Source organism: Bombus affinis, chromosome 11, assembly GCF_024516045.1.
Source record: "Bombus affinis isolate iyBomAffi1 chromosome 11, iyBomAffi1.2, whole genome shotgun sequence".
Taxonomy (NCBI): Eukaryota; Metazoa; Arthropoda; class Insecta; order Hymenoptera; family Apidae; genus Bombus; species Bombus affinis.
The window spans coordinates 2503199-2510436 of NC_066354.1; the positions used below are offsets into that span (position 1 = coordinate 2503199).

The 7238-nt window shown below is 41.3% G+C and overlaps 1 protein-coding gene across 3 annotated transcripts in view; it reads left to right on the forward strand.

Annotated features, from left to right (window-relative positions):
- LOC126922340 (homeobox protein homothorax) overlaps positions 1-7018 on the forward strand; it is a 500699-nt gene extending 493681 nt beyond the window's left edge. For 2 of the 3 annotated variants that reach the window (XM_050734824.1, XM_050734826.1), the window contains exon 14: positions 121-7018. The gene's annotated coding sequence lies outside the window, so the exon portion shown is untranslated. The remainder of the gene's footprint in view (positions 1-120) is intronic. The other variant, XM_050734825.1, reaches the window with a different exon arrangement.
- The last annotated feature ends 220 nt before the right edge of the window (positions 7019-7238 follow it).

Consider the following 7238-nt stretch of genomic DNA (forward strand, 5'->3'; position numbering starts at 1 on the left):
AATCCCTAAAGCTTTAAAAATTGCACATGCAAAGCGGGGAAGAACGCTTTTTTCCATCGTCCTCGGGGCAAGTAGAAAACAAACAATTTTATTAATAGAATATGATTTGTCACATTGCAGCAGTAGTCGCAAATGAAGGTAGGCGATGGAATGACGGTTCTTGCGGAACGGGAAACGTAGCAGCGTGACGGAAGCGCAGCGTGCTCCGGTTGGCGTTTAGAGCAAGGTGCACGGGGGCAACGAGGAGCGATTCGTCGCCTCCGGGGCGTGATCGACGCGGAAGCGGAGAGATATTTCTCGGCAGCGTCGCACGTCGAGGCTCGTGATGCCGGCTGTTTGAGCCAGGAGCACACGATGCGGACGGTGGAAGCGGAAAAACAGCCGTCGGTCCGGTTGTGGCTCGGAAATCGAGTATCGAGGCGGGGCAAAAGAAACTTGTGAAGAACAAGAGAAAGAAAGAGAGTCAAAGGACGGCGGGTTTGTTCGCCAAAGCAGAGAAAGGCTCCGTTGGTGGAGAAGGGCCGACACGGGACATGTGGAACGCGTGGAACCGGAAGCAAGATGGCTGGAGAGAAAGAGAAAAGAAAACAAATGGCGAGAGACACGCGGCTTGAAGGGATGAGAGTACGAGGAGCCGCGTAATACGACGGAAATTCATGTGATTGTTCTGTGTACAAATGTCGCGGTGTAATATTGTAGTGATCGAAGAATTTAAATGTTAAATTTTAATACGGTCGCGATCGAGCTATTATTAATTAACGATTATATAGAGAGGACATTGGGGGCTACGAACGAGGTAACCTCGAACAGAGTGATATAGGCAATTTCTAGCGGGCATGTGTACATTAAGAATGAGTGGTAAGAAAAGCGAGATAAATAAAGAGGTAGAAAAATACAAGTAACGAAGGTGGTAGAGGGGGTTGGAGAACTAAGGCAAACCCGGTAATCGCGAACTCAGATCCGATTTAATTAATAGATAGATATCCACGTGCGGAGAGAGGCGACGAAACGGAAAATTTGGAAGTTCTGGAGGCACGAAACTACGGAGAGTGGAACTCAATATGATCGAACGATATATATGTATATATATATACACACAAACGCGCACGCGCAGATGCGCATCCATGTGTATAGATATATATGGGTGTATAAATAAATATATATAAATATATATAGGGAAAAGAATTTTAGATACGTGGTGGGTGGCGTTTCGGAAGCCAACTAGGAAATGAAATGAGAGGAAGATAAGTGCGGGCGAAATTGAGAAATAGTCGGTTCAAACGTTTAACAAACGTTTAATAAACGCATGCACGCGCGATCAAAACGTAAATGCCAATCCGACAATGAAAAAGGATGCGAGGGTAAAGAATATAGGCAACGTGAGGAAATGGATGGAACAAATTTAAGAATAGAGAAACATAAACGAACGAAACAAGAGGACGCAGTAAAACAAAAGAGAAACTTTTAGGACAGAAGAATGAAATCGACGCGTGTGCCGGACTCGAGCGTCGATCACATTCACTTGCATATATATATAGGTGACATTGAAATTTGTACAGTTATTAATTATAAATGAATTTACTAATTAAAGGAAGGAGTTATCATATAATATAAATATATACATAACAGACACACACACTGAAGTAACATGTGCGCCCCCCCTCCCCCGATTGTAATATATATATACAAGCAAGCGTTTTAATTGGACTTTGGGACGATAATTATTCTCGTGTGTGTTGTGCCGTGTTCGATGTGCGTACTGGATCGAGGAGATGCGTTGAAAGAATACAAAAAGGAAAGAAGCGGGAAACAAGAAGAATAGGTAAAAAAAGCAAAGAAACGGGTGGCAAAAGTGGATAAAGTACACCGAATCAGACCTGACGATGGTGCGCGAAAATGTGTGAACGCGAGAAAGGAGAACGCAAGCGACAGTTGGCGAGGGATTATATATATTTATATATATGGAAAAGGGTATATATATAAATATAAATAAATATATATATATATATATATATACACAAAAATATAGATACCTGCGAAAAGATCAGACGGTTCTTCATCATTCTACAATTCGATGACACAGTTAGATCTCTCCTCCCCGACATGTCCGACTCCACACGTATAGAAAACGATACACACACACACACACACATATAACATATACAGCGATACAGAGGAAAACACGTAGCACAGGCGCGCGTAAAATGAGCGTTATTACCCAAGCCCCGTCTCCCCGCATCGTAAGGATAATTACGAAAGGAAAGGAAATCGCGAGAATCTAAAAACAGGCGAACCACATACGATCTACAAGTTTAATTAATATAATATATTGTGTATATATATAAATAGTTAATTGAACTGCGGCGAGTGTGGGAAGGGAGGAGAGCAAAGGAAAACCCAAGATTGGCAAGGCTTGACGAGAGATGTTCGCGACCGCAGAATTCTCTCGCTCTCGTCTTTCCGCTCCTTTCTTTTCCTGCTGTTTTCTTTTTCTCTAGCCGCACCGCGGGGAGGTGAAAGGGCTCGGTAATAAACGGAGAATCTGTGGACCAGTGAGATCCTCGGCGAATAGCGGAAGTTGAATCGGGAAACACGTGCGACAACGAGGAGTATCGTATTGAAACACATTGGTTGGTTTCTTTCGTTCTCGTCTTCTCTTGGTTTGTAATCCTTCCTTTCTCCAATTATTCACTTTTTGGATACATACATATATATGGAGTAAATATCAAGAACTTAAAGAAGATACTATTTATTTCATTCAATACTATTAAAGATAGTTATCGAGATGAATGTCATGCCCTTTTTTATTCACCTATGTCTCAAAACAGAAAGAATTGGCCCTATAAGATGTAATCCTTTTAGTTGGCTTTCAAAGAGGAGAAAACCCGCCCATCGATTTAATCTCTGTATTAGTGGATAGATTTTTGGGAAGACTTCCTGCGATATCGCAGTAAAATACTCGTGCCTCGAGCAAAGAGAAACATCGAAAGAAGTTTCGAGTATTTCTAACGATCCAAAATTGGCTGCAGCTTCATCGAAATTTTTTCCATTTCCAGGAATAAGTTTGAAAACGAGATCAAATTTCGTCCAAAGCATCGACGATCTTTCTACGAAACTGTTGATCGGTATTCAGGATCTGTTGAATATCCATTGGATTCTCGAAACGAATGCAGTTCGTGACTGTAATCGCTGTGTATATTGGATGGAACTAGCCTTGGAACTGTTTTGAAACAGATCGTCGAATAAAATCGCAACTATATGATGGGCCACTTCGATCTCGACATTTTTCTCGACACTTTTCTCGTCCTTCCGTACCGTTTTCCTTTTAGAAATTACTTATCCCGTCGTTTATTCAATTTTTTAACAAACTAATTGACGCAATTACGATGCTGAAAATTTCTTTAGTGAACAATTTTTAGTTTGTTATGAATAACTTTTTAAACATTGATTCAACGTTTAATTTTATCCGGTAAACACGAAACGCAGAAAATAATCGAAGAAAGAGGGAAAGAAAGAAGCAACACACGCAAAGAGTATACACAAGCGAAGCGAATTTTTGTGATGTAAGGATAAAGGACAGAGAACATGAATTAGAGAGAAAGAGTTAAAAATTTAATTAAATTAAACGTCGATTATAAATCAACACGTGGAAGGGTGAATAGCGTGAAGTTCCAAATAGTTCGTCCTAGGTATCTTTTGATAATCGAGTGAATTGCTCGATTAGCGACAGATAACAGGAGAAACGAAACGAAGGTAAGGAGAAGGGAGACTGTGAGAGAGGCTTGGGAGAAAGAAGATGTGAACGAACGAAAGGAACACAGAGCATACGAGACAAATTTTATCGATATTTTCAATACGCCCGCATACATGCAATTCTTGTATAAAAATTTTAATGTAAACACACTGCTCTTGCCGCGAATCGTGACGTTTACGAGAAAATCGATGCTGCCGTTTCTCGTTACCCCTGTTCGATCTCAAAATACGATCTTTCAAATTGTATTCGCGAGAAAAATCAATCTTCTACGGAGCGATAACGCGAAACGACGCTCGATTTTTTTCTAGCCACGGTCGAGCGGCGTATTAGTATACTGAAAGAAAAAAAAATGATAACCTACGTATACCGAAAGACTCAGGTGCGAGAGAAGTCAGTTATAGGTCCTGGTTAATTGGCGAAATTCCCGACACTCGTCGAGATCCATCGCGACCGATTTTCCGATCGGTAAGCGCGAGCACGCGTGCGTAGCTCCTCTTCACGAATGCGACAATCGATCGTGCGATCCTTCATCTGCGAATTTTTTTCCAAATTTCGACAATTCGAATCTGTCACTTGAAACAAAAACTAAAAAAGAAATGTATAAAAAACTGAAAAGAGAAAGGCGAAAACATGAAAACGCGTTAGCACCACGTTTTCCCGGTTGAAATTTCTCGACGACCTGGTTACCTGGATACATCGTATACGAGAAAACGCGAAAATAGTAGAATCTCGCGCGTTCGAAATTGTCCCACGGCTACGACGTGTTTTTTAACATTTTGATGTAAATTCTCCCAATATTTTTAGTAAGAACTTTTTACGACACGGGAACCGAGACTTTATACCATTTTACTGAATAAGCAGCGTTCCCGTAGACGTGGAATGTTTTCGTTTTTATCCAAATTGGATCTTGTCGATGCTAGAGGAGACGATCTCGCGACGTCCGGTGAACAATCGTATAATACATAATCGATTATCAAATACGAGACAATCATGGAGGCGAACGCGGATGATGATCGACGAAATGATGCGTGATCGAGCACGATCGCCTACGGAGCGAAGTGTTTTTACGAATTCTATTTGTTGAAGAATATATTGTTTTATTTTGTTAATGACCGCTCCGTCAGTCGTTTCCGACTTCGCACCGATTCGTCGTCGCGCATACGAGAAATTTCAATGGGAAACTTTAACTAGAGCTTCATCAAAATCATTTTACCAAATAAAATGAAACAAAATTTCCAAACAGATGAAATTATAAAACGAAAATGTAAATTAGCAACATTGGGCCGTCGTTTCCGTCTGTGATGAATTTCTCGAGTAGATTGATACACGGTAAATGTCCCGATTTACCAGCGACTAGGGACTACGACAACGACGATTAAATTATTTTTTCATGAAGAAGATCGATGTCCGATGAAAATCCCGATAGAACAGACGCCGGTGGAACGTTCGTCGGCGCATTTCCGTAGCAGCCTGCGAAAGTGCAACGTCCATGGTGGACTCGCGTACGAACACGACTCCGTCTTTTTACCCCGCTCGCTGACACACCACCCCCGAGGTCGGAGAACGCGATCAATATTTTCGTGGAAATGCCCGGCGACGCATTACGCGGCAAAGAAAAGAGTAAAGAGGGGAAAAAGAAAGAGGAATAAACAAAAATATAGAAAATAAAAGTAGGATCGCATGAACGATTAACGAAAAGAGCCTATACAAGGAGTGCGAGATGTATAGGTATGTAAAAAGGGAAATGAAAGAACGAAAGAAAAGAAAATATAATGTTGTAGCGCTTATGGAAGGAATGTGAAGACGGCGGCGAACGGACGACGTTTATTGGCTGTTCGTTTTCTAAATGAGTTCACCCGATTGAATGAATCATCGCCTTAAAAATGTATACGAAGTAACAGTAAGGTATCTAAGTAATAATCATGTTAGAAGGTAAAGAAACTTAAAACAAAGATTTTATGAGCGACGACAAGAGCGGCTATAGGGCAACGAGAGAACGCGAGTGAGAATGAGAGAGAAAGAGTCTGAGAGAAATCGAGTGGTAGCAAGACAACGGTGCGATCGAAGAAATAAATGCTGTGTATGAAAGGAACACATGAATGAACGAGCGAATGAAATGAAACGACTAGAAAGAAGTGATGAACAAGGAAGAGATGGCGCGAAAGTGTAAAAAAAAGAAGAAGAAGGAAAAGTAATGTATAATTATCGTGTAATTACGGAAGAACGACGATATTAGTAACCACGTTGCCGGCGTTGGCGGCGATGATCATAATGACGACAGCGATAACGAGTGTTGGGCGGGGTTTGTCGGCCACCTGAAGATCGCTACTAATCGTCATTATGATCATCAAGCGATGAAATGATTATGAAATAATGCTGATGATGATGCTACTCACAACAATGATGATACTGATGATGATATATGATGATGATTATGATTATGCTGATGGTGACGATGATGTGTATAGTAAGCTAAAAATTTATTATATCGGTATGGAATCAGATTTTTTCAACTGTTTGCGTATTGATGACCTATTGACACTCTTAAGTAAAAAAGATTAAAAAATGCAAAAATAAGAGGAACGGTAAATAAATTGAACAAAAAAAAAAAAAAAATGGAAAAAAAGAAAACTTAATCGAATCGAACTGTGTTCTGTGTTTGTGAAATCGGGAAAAAACACCGCTTCTTCGATCGTTGTTTCAGCACGATTGTGATAGCGCGACGACGCGGAAATTACGATACGCGTGTGGTCGTGCGGGAGGTGGTTCCTCCTTCGACCCCTCGAGAATCCCCGGGGCGAGGATGTTCGTTGATCCCTCGCGTCGATCTACGTATATTCTCACTTCTCTCTCAAGCAACTCAGAGCGAGAGAGGGAGAGAGAGAGACGCGTGTGAAATGCATAGAAACAGAACAAAACACAGTGAAACGGAAACTGATACCTGTCGATGTAAAATATTAGTATTAACATATACGTGGGATTACGTGCACACACGCGTCCATCCGTTAACAAGAAAATGTGTCTGGACACGCGCGTACACGCGTCCCCGGCTTGCGTAGAGACGCGTGACGGCGTCTCTGGCATAGAGGGAACAGAGTCGATCAATCGCGTGAATTGGCCCGGATCGATTGTGTTCAAAACACTCACGGATCGCAACGTGATGACGATGAAAGGAAGGACGATGTCAAAGGTGGTCTATGTTAGAGAGTGTCCATTGTATAGTGTTTTTTTGAAACGTGAGCATTAAATGCTACATCTTGTGTACGCCCTCTTGTGTCCAGTCTTTTATTTCACAGTGCTCGCGAGTAAATACGTTGACGTGGGTGTGATGCTCGTACGCCTCGTTTTTAAATATGTTTTTCTTTCCTTGTTTTTCATTTTTCTTATTTTTATTGGTTCTTTTATAAGACTCTTTCTGAAAAATGTTCGAGGGAATGGTACTGAGCGGAAGAAATCGTCCTTCAATTTTGTTGGAGCATCACGC